Genomic DNA, 13,201 nt, shown 5'->3' with positions numbered 1-13,201 from the left:
TCCAGCTCCAGCTACCCCCCTCTTTCCTTGAAAAGGAAAATGTCTAGGGAGGCATGCTTGTCATCCCAGATGGAGACAGTTGTCCCAACTTGGGGACGAGGTTTGACAGCCTTGCTTCAGAAAACGCCTCACTATCTCAGTATGTCGAGAAAACCTCATTGAGTCTGTCCCTGAAAAACACACTGATCCCACTGGTGCTATGCTGAGCCGTGGCACAGCCTGAGACGAAAGAAAGAAACTGTGATGGTAATTCCCCAATAACCATAGCCTACCGATCTGATCCTTAAATTAGTTCCACTTCTTTGAGCATCATAGGTTGTTGCCTTGCTTTTTGATTTTTAAAGAAAGCACTGAGTATTCATCTTCAATGTCACCATGGCAACACCTAAGGTTTTTCCAAAGAGGGTTAACTGAGGAATGAAGACTCACTCTGAATGTGGGCAGGGCTAATCGATGGTTGGAGCCCTGGACTGACCACGATGGGGAAAAGGAGGGACTGAGCCAAGCACCAGCACTCTCTCTCTCGCTTCCTGACTATAAGTGCATGTGACCAGCGCTGCACAGTCCTGCCTTCCAGCCATGATGGACTGGAGCCCTTCCAATTGTGAGCAGAGTCTTTCCTTAATTTGCTTTTCTCAGGTGCTTTGTCACAACAATGCTAAGACTAATATGAAGTCTATTAAAATCACCATTACTGAGGATTTTTGATGCCTTAAATTTTGCACCACAAGGTGAGTGCCTCACTTGCTTTACCTACAATCAAGGCCTTATCACTGTTTTTCTTAGGAGTTCAAGTAGGGAAAGTGGGGTGTCACCACTGTGGCTTAGACCCAGGCTGGGATTAACAGCCTTGATGAGTCTTTATATTTTCCTTGCATCACCCCTGGTAGCCAGCCAGGTGCAACGAGGAAATTGTGGACTTGGCCAGTGCCTCAGAGGTGTGCCACTAAACCTGTAAGCTCTGCTCTGATTACAGCCCCACCCCATTTCATACTTGGTACAGACACTAGGTGCACGACTTGCTGAAGGGTTCACAAGAGGGACAACTGTTTCAACAACGGGAAAGGAGTGTAGCGGCGTGTCTCAGAGAATATGACAAAGCAGCTGGGTCCTGCAAAAGCTTTGCTGTGTGAATCTATGAGATCCCAGCCAAGCGATGAGCAGGTCTTGCCATCCAGGACATTGCCCAGATGTGGCAAAGAGCAGGAGGCTCCACCCCAGTGGAATGGTGTTGGTCTTGTGATGTGGGGGAGGGTGGGGACAGGGTCTTACTATTTAGTCCAAGCTGACCATGGCCATGCCACCCTCCTGCCTTAGCCTCCTGTGTTTGCCACCACACTGAGCATTGTTTTGTAATGACGATTTAAAGTTATTTTCAAAATCTTTTTAGCCCTTAACGAACTCTGATGGTTTACAGTGTATTTCAAATATACATAGACTAAACCCATACCAAGTGATCACTCAGATCCTTAGCTCCAAGGATCCTAGGGAGAAGGACTTGGAGAGAGCTCAGTTTCTGAAGTGCTTGCCTTGAAACCACGGGAACCTGAATTCAACCCCCAGATTCCACTCCCCTGCCCCCACAAAAAAAATAGCCAAGCACAGAAAAGCCTTATGGCATGAGCTTTAATATTAGCACTGAGGAGCAGGCAGATCCCTGAGCCAACCTAGCTTGATGAGGAAGCTCTAGGTCAAATGAGAGAGCCCCTTTCACAAAAAAAAAAAAAAAAAAAAAAAAAAAACCAAGGTGGATGGTACCTGAGGAATGACATGCCCAAGGTTGTCCTCTGTCCTCAAGTACACATGTGTGCACTCATGCATACACATATGCCCGAGGTTGTCCTCTGTCTCCTGCTTATACATGTCTGCACCCACACATGCATGCATACCCCCCATGAACACAAACACACATGAGATAGAAGCTGAGCCCAGTCTGGAGGTGTGAACTCTGGGCTCAGTGATGATGTGCTTTCCTGAGCTATGTGCAACTCTGAGTTCATCCTCCGGCATCACAACACAACAGAAGAAAATTTAAAAATTTGACCCCAGGTGTAGAGGTTTTGTGGATGATGCTATAAACCTTTGGGTGAGGCACTGTTGGACATCATGGGGACTTAGAATTTCAAACTGGCTGCTGGACCCACTCCCCAGCCATAGCCAGGACACTCATTCCTAAGCAGAAGTTAAACCATGGAAAAGCTCAGTGGACCAGTGCCAATAGCTGCTTCCCATGGTGGCCCTGGCCACCTGCTTTCTTTCTAAAGAATTTGCCCAGCAGGCACATTTGTCTCAATAGTGCCCTGGCCCTGGCTGACCCTCTTAAATGGATTATTTGGGGAAAGTAATTTCCAAAGTCAAGATAAGCCGTATCTCTCTTTATTAATCTTCCTTATGTTTTGAATTTCAGATATATTCAGTGAGCACTGAAGGTTCTGATAATGTGTGACCTTTCTAATAAGTGCTGATTATGAACTAAGATACATTAGTCTTTGACTTACAGACTTGTATATAATCAGGACAAATCCAGCACTTCAATGACCTAAATACAGAGTCACATATGGGATTTAAAAACAAAACAAAACAAAACTAGCTTCAAACTATGAGCCAGGGTTGGAGGGGGAATGTGGGGACATACATACACTTCACCTTGGGAGACTGAGGCAGGTACCTGCAGCCTGCAGTAAGGGCTTGTGGTTAGCTCATCCTCTGCTTAACTTCTAAATTAATGGTCTCAAAGAGGGAGTGAGAGACTCTTTAGTGAAATCTGTGAATGACATTCCTCTGCACAGTGTTTCAAACACTGGAAAAACAGGAGAAAACTATAAAGGGTTTCCACTGAGGTCAGAATCTGCCAGGAAATTGCAGAACTGAACAAGAAGAGACGGCCGAACACATCTGGAGATGGCTGAACACATCTGGAGTCAATAACCGGGAACACATACTCAGAAAGTGGGAAAGCCAAGGGAAGTGGTTGAGGGAACAGAGCCCCCGGTGGTTAGCCAATTACAAATGAGTCCTAGAGGCCAGGGGATGGCTTCTCACAATACTGTCCAGAAATGAGCTTTATCTCCCTTCACGGGAGACCTGCCACTCTTCTCCTGGATGCCACGGTGCACCTGCCACCCTTGGGCCTGTCTGGATGTGCTCTGTCTCAGATAAGATGCCCTCCCACTTCCTAGTCTAGAAACATGGACTCCTGCAAAGAGCACGCGATTAAGGCTGAGTATTTCATGTGAGCAAGGGCTGGATTGCTGGGAAGCATCAACACTGACTCCTGGAAAGAGCTGACCTTAGGGAAGTATGGGAAAGAAATGACTGCAAGCTGGCGCACGACCCTTAGAGCTGACCATGCCAGCAAGCCTTTCTTCCCTTCCCTTCCCTTCCCTTCCCTTCCCTTCCCTTCCCTTCCCTTCCCTTCCCTTCCCTTCCCTTCCCTCCCTTCCCTTCTCTTTTCTCTTCTTTTCTACAGATTACCAAGTCCTAGGGAGATAAGTACATAAAGAAATATATTTGAATCCTTAACATTTTCCAACTCTTCCAGTTCTTCTGATGGATGCTGACTGCCCAAACCATGACTGGGATTTGTCTTGAACACTCTGAGGACTCAGAGAGAATTCGATGTCATTTTCATGGAGTTTAAGTTCAATTGGGGACACAAAGGTTAGACACAGGAAGATAAATGGCAAGACACAGACAGCAGACACAATCTGTTGCGATGAGGTGCTGGAGGAGAAGGAACGGGAGAACCACATAGTGAGGCCAACAGAGGAAACTTAGTGCATCACTGGTTGCTAGGATGGCTCACACAGGTGACTGGGGTCTGTAGCTCAGTTGGTAGAGTGCTTGCGTAACATACACAAGCACTGGGGTCCAATCTTCAGCACCATATACCAGGCATGGGTGGTACATGAGAGCTTAACCTCAGCTCTCAGGAAGGGGAGAGAGAAGTTCAATGTCACTCTCAGCTATATAGGGAGGTCAAGGCCATCCCGAGTTACATGAGGCCCTATCTTTAAAAAAAGTAATGCACAAAACCCACAAACAAATAAAAGTGAGTAGAATTTTGAGAAATGAGAGGAAATCCTGAGAGGAAAGAGCTTAGCCAACCACATCCATCAGGGACAAGAGTGCACACTGGGGTTGGTGACTGATTTTAAAACATTTTTTAAAATGTTTTATTTAGAAGTCACAGGTTTTTTGAGTCAAGACCTCATTATATATGTATCCCAGCTGACTTCAAACTTAGTGGAACCCAGGTTACCCTCACACTCATGACCCTCCCTCAGCCTTCCAGGTGCTGGATACAGGTATGGCTTGGAAATGACAAGATTTGGGGCTAGGCAAGGATCTTAGCTTCAACATACCTAGGGGTCACATGCCAGTTACTATTCCAAATACTTCCAGTGAAAGAGGTCTGGGTAGTTTTCAAAGATCCAAGTTCTTTCTTGTTACTTTGGCTGTTGGCTCTTGTTCTGTTTTTCAATGTTCAGCATGTCACACTACTCTTTCAGAACATGATACCTGTCCCCCAAATTATAGACAACACTGGTGGCTCTTCCTTGTGGCAGCATTAGGAAAATTGAGGACCACTGGTCTTCACAAAGATTTCTCCATACACAGAGATGGCAGGGAATATGAACATCAGCTACAGAATGAGTGTAGTGGGTAAATGATACCCCCCCCCTCAAGGACATATCCATGGCTATCCCTAGAACTTGGAAGCTGGCCTAATTGGGAAATTTGCCTTTGAAGATGTCAAGTGTTTGATCTTGAGATGAGAATGTATTGATTATGAGTGATCTCTAAATATAGTATCCTTAGAAGACAGACTCGGAAGAGGAGACGTGTGAGGTCCTTGCCACAAGTCAAGTGAACTCTGTACACATTAAAGCTGAAGAGGCAGAGGTAGGTTCTCTCTTGCCTAGATCCTTCAAAGGCAGACTGCAGCCCTGCTGATGTTTTGTTTTCAGACTTCTATACACTCTAGAACTGAAAGAATAGACTGAGTTGTTTGAAGCCTCTAAGCTTACAGTTATCAGCTGTGGCAGTCCTAAGAAGCTCACCCAAGAGACTGTATTCCTGGAGGTGGATCCCACAGGACCAAGGTAAATATTCCCAGTGACCCACCCAACCCTTCTCCTCCACATGGCTAAGTGACAGGGTAAACATTGTGAGATGGCAACCCCTGAGATTCCTGCATACTTAGGGATAGCAATCCTTCCCCAGTGTAAAAAGCTAATTGTTTCCTTTTGGCTCACTAATAAGTTGTAATGCAGATGTCTTTAGAGGTGACTGAGAAACCAATTTACAAGGGCCTCCAGGGGCCACAGATAGAATGGCTGAGTGTGTGCACACTGTGGAAGATGTCATACAAGTATGACCATAATACTTAATGAGGAGTTTGAAAACACAAGGTGACTCATGTGTTAATGTGAGGATGCATGAGCCTAAGCATGCAGCGTTCTATTCAAAAGAGGTCATGTGACTAACAGACTTTAGTCACAAGTAAGTTATACAAATCATCTCAACAGAGAGCAATGGCATATTTCAACCTCCCATCATGCATATGCTGTTGCCATGCTGTGTGCCAAGAAGCTATTAAAGGGATTCCTAGAGAGCTTCAACTCCACTCCTGGCAAAGTCTCATGTCCCTGTGACAAATGCATCAAACACAAGAAACAAATTCAAATCACTGGGAAATAATGGTGGTGTTCAAGTATACATGTTCCAAACTAAAATTCTTGATGTAAAAAACAAAAAAAAAAAAAAAAAACAAACAAAAACAAAAAACAAAAAACAAAAAACAAACAAACAAACAAAAAAAACAAACAAGAAAGCCTTCCTGGCTAATTGGGATGGAACTTTGAAGTGTACTAGTCAAACCACAAACAATGACAGGGAACATGGCTCCCTGGGCAGGGAAGAAGAGGGAGAATTAATCATTTAAGAGGGATAGAAGAGGCAAAGAGGAATAAGAAAAACAAATCTAAAATCTGCATATCTCTAGTTTGGGAGTCAACTCATCCACCCTGTCTGAAGTGGGAACACCTTTGCCTTTTTCTATTTGATGATATAACATTTTAACTTGTTACTACTTTCAATAAACAAGTTTCTACAGATTAGGGGAGATGCATTTTTCTCATGCAGTCTTTAAAATAATTGACTATACAATATGTATTTTCATGCTATATGTAAAGATGTCTCAGACAAAGAAACACAAATAAACTTTGGTCATACATACATACAGCACATACATACAACTGTTATCAACCGTCTATCTGACTATACACCCAGCCATCCACACAGTTATCTATTAATCATATATATATATATATATATATATATATATATATATATATATATATCCCTCATCCATCCAGACATTCATTCACTCATCATCCACACATTCATCTGTCTGTCAACCCAGCCACCAAACATTCTAGATGTTAAATATGTCAAATAGTGATCACTTTCAGTGAAAATATACTCAGCACACCACCAGGAAACCTATTGCATTTTGAAAACACCAGTTCATAGGAATTCCTTTCTCCCTTTAAGTATGTATCTATGTTGCTAAGCAATTGGTCACTATGGTGTCCTTGTGCCATAGGACACAGAATAAGGAGGGAATGACAGAGGTGGGAAGTTAGAGGAGATAGCCAACATCCTATGACCCTGACCTCAGCCTGTAGGTCTCTGTACTTAGCAACTTTCATGGTTTTCATACCAATCCTTGTCCTTTGGAGACAGTACCTGCTTAAAATCTAAATCACCCAGGAAGAATGACACACGGTCTCCTTCAAATAGTTTCGGAAGGCTTTTGATTGTTTGAAGACACTGTCAGAGGACAGTCAATTTGCCACCCACATAAAAGTGAGTCTGTAATGCTGGCACATAAATATCAAGAATAGTTCCATGTTGCCAGGAAGTCCAGAGATACCAAGGTGGGGGAGGAGCCATTAGTGAGCCTCTGTAGCCCTGAGCCAAGCAGATGATCATGACTCCACCTTAGGTGTGCAGGATTCTAATAACAGCAGAGGGGATGCCAGAGGTGCAACCGTGAGTTCATGCTGCATGAAGATGCCTGAATCACCCGATTCCTACACCTGCTGCTCTGTAAAAACCAGACATCGCTCTGACAGCTACTCTACCCCAGAATGACAAGATAACAACATAGTCTTGGTTAACAGGCTTTCTTCTAAGTCTATAGGGGCCTTTCCAGGAATATGTCCTGTCTGGCCAGGGGCTGTTTCCATGTCATGAGCCAAGATATCTGACTATAGTTGATGTAGCATGTGTGTCCTGGAATATTATCATGCTTAAACTGAGCATCTAGCATGTGCCAGACACTTCACACATGACCACTGCCACTGTATATCACAGGCATCCTGGGCAGCTAAGTATCCCACTTTCCAGGTGATCAGACTGAGGGAAAGATATTAAGTGCTTCGTGTAGGCTAGTAATAGTGTTGACAGAACCAGCTCTATCTGATCCCTAATACCATGTCTTCTTATCAAGAAAATCACATGGGTACTAGGTTAACATGGTGCCAGAGCCTTTCCAAAAAGGTTTTTAAAACCTTCTCAGGGTATAAAGAAAGCACATGGTAGAAATGGACTTTGGTCCCAGGCAGTCTGATGCCGAAGACCAGTTCTCTGTTGTAGGATGGCAGCACCACCTGACCTGGCATTAAATAAGATCATCATGCCCGGTGAGGCATTGCCTACCCCTGCTCTCCATTACCCTGAAAGCTAGATTTAGGCAAAGAGTCTCTCTAGCTTCTATTATAGGATGTGGGGAGGTTATCCTCGGTGGGGGGCAATGAAAGTGATGGGCAAGGAGCTTGAGGCTCTTCCTTAGAGTCCCCCTTCAGCAATCTGTAGTAGACTAGATGTTAGAATCCATAGTTCCCTGGATGCTTGTTCTTGAATGGCAGAAATACGTGTTACACTTTGGAAAGAACCTAGGACCAGAAGAAGCTGCCTGGGAGCCTGGGGACACATCTACTCTGACCTTCAAGGTCATTGAAGGGCACAGCATATTCTACTTAAGGGGGTGATCCTAGTCAAAAGATTCACAAGCCTCCCCCAATACAGAATGCAAATTATCTGTCTTCTGTCACACTAACCTGCTAAGTGCTCATCGAGTCATAAGTGGAGGATGATTACCTACAAGATTAGAGGAGACCAAGTACCCACGACCACTCAGGGTGATGGTTGATGGGTGGTAGCATGATTGAAAACAGTCCAGACTCCTTGCCAAATGACAATGGGACCTCTTTCAAAAGCCTACAAGGAACTCAGTTTGTAGATGTCTCCAGAGAGCCTTGAGCTGGGGAAAGGAAGGGATAGTGACCACTCCAGAATTCACTTTGCCAAGGGGGCTGGTGGATATACGCTGCCTGGCTCAGTGAATGACAGCTCATTCAATTCTCTTTCCTTCAGACTGTTGCATTTCTCCGAACTGTTAACAATGGGGTTAATTATTGACAATTAATTACAGTAATAAGAGCAGTGTTCCCAACAATTGCAGCTTCAGGAGAGCTACATAGGCTCACACAAGTCCCCTAAAGCTCCCAGGGAAATTCCTCCAGCAGAGGCAGACCTGGCTTCTCTTTACTCATGGCTCAGTACCAGGCACTGCTAACTTCAAAGCTCTACATGCACTCAGAACCACATTATAGCACATGGTACTTACATTTCATTCTCCTGAGGAAGAAACGGAGATCCAGAGAAATTCAGAGAATTACAATTTGTTAAAGGATGTACAATTTCCCATCACACTTTGTATACACCTGAACCAATGGAGTTGACATGGAACTTCTCAGGGAACACACATGTAAACTGGATATTCTGACTCTGGTTCCTGTCTTATTTTTCCCCTTATTTCATGGGCAATAATATATACAGCATTATGATCCTAAGCAGTCAGACAATGGTGAAATGATTTGATCAATCATAAATCAATTGTTGTAAAAATAACTGATCAGTCAGATGAACCACCAGAGGGGATGAAAATCTATAGAGGTTTGGGGCATCAAAGACAAATTGATACCTAAAAAATCCAGGCCATGGGGAAATCCTTTCTCACTCTGCTCACAAACCTAAATTCACTGAGGAATCTGTAGGCATGAACAGTAGCCACTCTGCAAACATATGACCTTAGAGAACAGTAATAGGCACAGAGGTCAGGAGAGAAGGAGTCAGAGAGAAACTGGCAACAAGAACAACACCGATTATTAGCAGTAAGAAGCAGCTTAATTGTTTCAGTTTATACTCTTGGAAAATAGACATGTTCTTCTAATTTCTACAAACCCATTTGCTAACTTAACTCTGGGAAAGCTACTAATGTAGGCCTATGAAACGAAAGGTCCCACTTCTTTATTGCTCTCCTGGAGTTTCCCAGCTAATTCAGTAAGAAGATGGATTAGGAAATGGTTCCTCTGCTCTTGTTAGTAATAGTACCTGGTGGAGTGTGGCCCTTAGAGTTGTGGAGAGAGTTACGTGATCTGGATTAAGAAAACAAAAATGGATCCTTGAGATAAAATTACTTTAAATGTCAGGTCCTAGCAGAGCAACCACCTCCATATATTATATTAAAAGCAAGATGCAAACAACAAAAGTTTCAACAATGTAAGCTCCAGCCCTGGTGTTAACATTCTTGTGGCCTTGGAGGAGTAACTTTACCAAAGGTCAGCAGGTAGCTTATCTGGCCTGAAGGTAAACAGTTCTAATCCAGACTGCTAAATGTTTTCTACACGCAAAGGAAACTGCAAGGATTTTGTTTCGTTTTGTTTTTTAAGTTAAGAAAAAAAAATAAGGCTTATAATAAGGAATCAGAATTTACCAGCTTCAGGACTTTCTATTGTAAACAATACAAAGTAACCTAGGAAAGTATTATAGAAGCAATCAAAATTGCTTCTGATGAGGTGAGTGCAGAAAGCAATGGAAAAAAAAAAAAAAGAATCTAAATTTTGTGAGTGTCCCTAGCCCCCCACAAAACAGGCTGAACTGGTCTTCACATTTGAATGAAGTTTCAAAAACCATCTCACCTTCCTTTTCTCCGGGGTTTTAAAGAGAATCAGACCAACTTCACCGACAAGCAGAAGCTAGATTAATAGTTAGGAAACAATAATGATTAAATATCTGTCCAGAGGCAAGGCTAAGAGCCCCAGAGGAAGACCGGCACAGACATCCTCCACTCTCAAGAGTCTGGGTTGAGCCATTCAATGAGCCTTTTTATTCAAATTCCTTGTTCAGACACCTTAAAGGTCAGTGATCTAAAGGCCAAGAGAGGAAGAGAATGGAGTTGCTGCTCACCTGTTCAAAGGTGTTTAGGGCCTTCAAAGCAGCAGTAGCCAGCCAATATTCATCCCTTCTGGTAGAAGCTTCCAGGGCCGCCTGAGCTGTGACCAGTCTCAACTTCGGTGTACAGGTGGCTAAAGGAAGAAGGAGGGCATTGGTTGGCTCCCGAGCAGGAAATGTGTGACATCACGGAAGTCTGGCCAAGACCTGAGGGACTAAAACATGCCAGGAGGCCCCGCCCCCACCCCTGTCAATTACCTGAATACCTGGGAGCAGGTAGGTGGCGTCTCTCAGAGGACAAATGAATCAGTTAGAGCAATTTGCTGAAAGGAATTTACTTTCCTTCCTGAGCATAGCACGTGTCCAGCCCCGTGTACAGATCCGAATGCATATGCCTGATTGTTTCCCAGGCCGACATTACGTGCTTGTTTCCAAGGCCCTCCCAAGCCCACACAGCTGCCAACATCAGAAGCAAAAGGGAAGTTTTACTTTATTATTATTTGTTTGTGTGTGTGTGTGTGTGTGTGTGTGTGTGCGTGCGCGCAAAAAAAAAAAAAAAAAAAAAAAAAAAAAAAAAAAGATAAGGTTGTGAAGATTTGCAATATCTGTGATTTGTCCCTCAAGTGCTTTTGTGAATCGCATCCATTTGAGACCCTAGTGTGTGTTTGTGTGTGTGTCTGTGTGTGTGTGTTTCTGTTGCAATATTATTAAAAACAAAACAAAACCGGAGTACTTCTGCATCCTTTTCTGTATACCCTCCCCCCTCTCCCAGCATTGCAATAGTATATTCTAGGCATTGGTAAAACTTCAGTCATTCCTAGCCCTGTCTGCTTGTCACATGGTGGTTAGAGTTCACCATAGCCCTGCAATTAGGAGCACTTTAAATGATTCAGGTTAAAATGATAGCGCCTTACTAAGGGGATGTTGTCTGCGGGAGAACCACAGAGGAGGAGTCAGGGTTATTTTGGTCCCAGGCTTGGTGTGTGACCCTGGACAAGTCATGGTTACTTCAGCTTTTCCAACAGGAAAGAGAGGCTAATGGCACGACTCAGCTGGCACCTGAGTGGCAACTATGAGGAACCGTGCTTGCCGGTTAAGGCCTGTGGCATCTTGTGTCCAGCGCAGTGAACAACCCCCATCAGGCAGCTGAATTGCTGTGTGTACCTGTGGCTCCCGGCCAGCTTTCCTCCCCAACGTAGTCACTCTCCGGAATGTGCTACCTGGGGACACTGGGGAGTTCTCTCCTGGGCCGCTCCAGGCACACTCTTCTTGTCCCTTAAATAAACGCTTACTGAAAATCCTTGCCTCTTCTAATCTTGAAACTGTGGACCTGTTCTAATACCTCACAGCTTAGCAGGGGTTTGTTGGGCTGGGCTGGGGGGGAAGGCTGGAGGAAGAAACAGAAAACAAGCACCCCATCCCCCCAGTGTCCACATTGGTAGTTCCCAGTCACTCAATACCCAATAAAGCAAATGGGAAGGGGAGGAGAAGGAAGAAGAAATCTAGTCCAGGAGACAACTTCAAAAGACTGGCTCATCCCAGGCGGACCTGAACTGCCTCTCCCACCCGGGACCCAGCTACTCTTTCAGCAACGAACAAAAAAAAAGCACCTCTGCGTCTTTATCCAACAGAACCTAAGTGGGGTATGGCTATCCAGTACAAGTAAAAGCAAAACAATGGAAACGGGGAATAAATGAAGACAGCAGAACCTTTCCCGTGCAGGGCTTTTTTGGGGGTTGTGATGAGATGGGGCTGGGGCAAGTATCACCCCACCAAGACAAAGGCTTCTCTTTCCTGAGTCAGGGTGTCCCGGGGGGATAGGAGGAGCCCCGTTGAATCAGAGGAAGGCCACGCCCCTCGCGGAGTCCCGCCCTCTGTGTGCTGTCTGTCTGGCCTCACCTTGCCCTAGGGACTGGCTCCGTCTTGGTGAGGCAGTTAGAGTTTCTGGCACTTGGCCCCTGGACCGAAGTGCAGGAGAAACACGTTTGCATAAAGTGCGCAATAAAACGTAGGCGCGTAGAACTTCGATGAAGGCCCCTAGAGTGTGGGATTTTTTTTTTTTTTTTCTGTATTCACAATCCCCTCCCCAACACACCCATATGGCCTGGTGAAAGAAAGTGAGGACAAGAGAGAGGACAAATACCTTTAACCCCAGCATGGGGCGGAGCGGAGCGGGGGGTGGGGGAGGAGGGAGAGGCAGGCAGGCCATCTCTGTGAGTTCGCCTGATCTACAGAGTAAGTTCCAGAACAGCCAAGGCTATACAGAGAAACCCAGTCTCAGAAATCCAAAAAGAAAGCGACTGGGGTGGGGGTGGGGGTGGGGGTGTAGAGGGGGACGGCAGGGAGGGAAGGAGGAAAGGAGGATGACTAAGCATTAACCTGGGAGCTGAGCTAGGCCCAGGTGCCATATATAAGAAGAGAAACTCCTTTATGGCATATGATCAGCCAAGCCAAGTGCAAGGCTTTTCTATGCTGCTGGATAAAGGCTTGAAGCCAGCTCAGTACGAGCTCCATCGACCGACCCCCTCTGGCTGTTAGAGTGTTTAAGCCAAGCCTTAGGTTCTGAGGAACCTGAGAAAAAGTGGAAACGATAACCACCAAGGCGAACACCCAGTGAGTCACTGCCAGGCGCCACTTACCATCCCAAGCACTTTATACAACTCCCTTGTAAGCTCCTAGTGCCATTTATGCAGACAGTCAGGAAACCAGGGCATAGAGAATCGGGGAACTTGCTCACTCAGCAAGTGATAGGACCAGAACAGTTTGTAACCAGAGCCTTTTCTAAGCCATGGAAAGAAATCAGGAAGATTCTAATTGTATGTTCACTGGGTGAGGTCCTAAATGTCCTTCTCCCTCTCCTTCCCTATCTCCCTCTAGTCAGGGTCTCTAGCTCTGG

The 13,201-nt window shown here is 45.0% G+C and overlaps 1 protein-coding gene across 1 annotated transcript in view; it reads right to left on the bottom strand.

Annotated features, from left to right (window-relative positions):
• Lnx1 (ligand of numb-protein X 1) overlaps positions 1–10,581 on the bottom strand; it is a 104,035-nt gene extending 93,454 nt beyond the window's left edge. Inside the window, exons 1-2 of the mRNA XM_051198349.1 lie at positions 10,564–10,581; positions 10,321–10,439 (exon numbers count right to left, since the gene is read on the bottom strand). The gene's annotated coding sequence lies outside the window, so the exon portion shown is untranslated. The remainder of the gene's footprint in view (positions 1–10,320; positions 10,440–10,563) is intronic.
• Between the last annotated feature and the right edge of the window lie 2,620 nt (positions 10,582–13,201).

Source organism: Phodopus roborovskii, unplaced genomic scaffold (assembly GCF_943737965.1).
Source record: "Phodopus roborovskii unplaced genomic scaffold, PHOROB, whole genome shotgun sequence".
NCBI lineage: Eukaryota > Metazoa > Chordata > Mammalia > Rodentia > Cricetidae > Phodopus > Phodopus roborovskii.
Note: the sequence above shows the minus strand (reverse complement) of the source record. Positions and strands in the feature narration are given on the sequence as shown.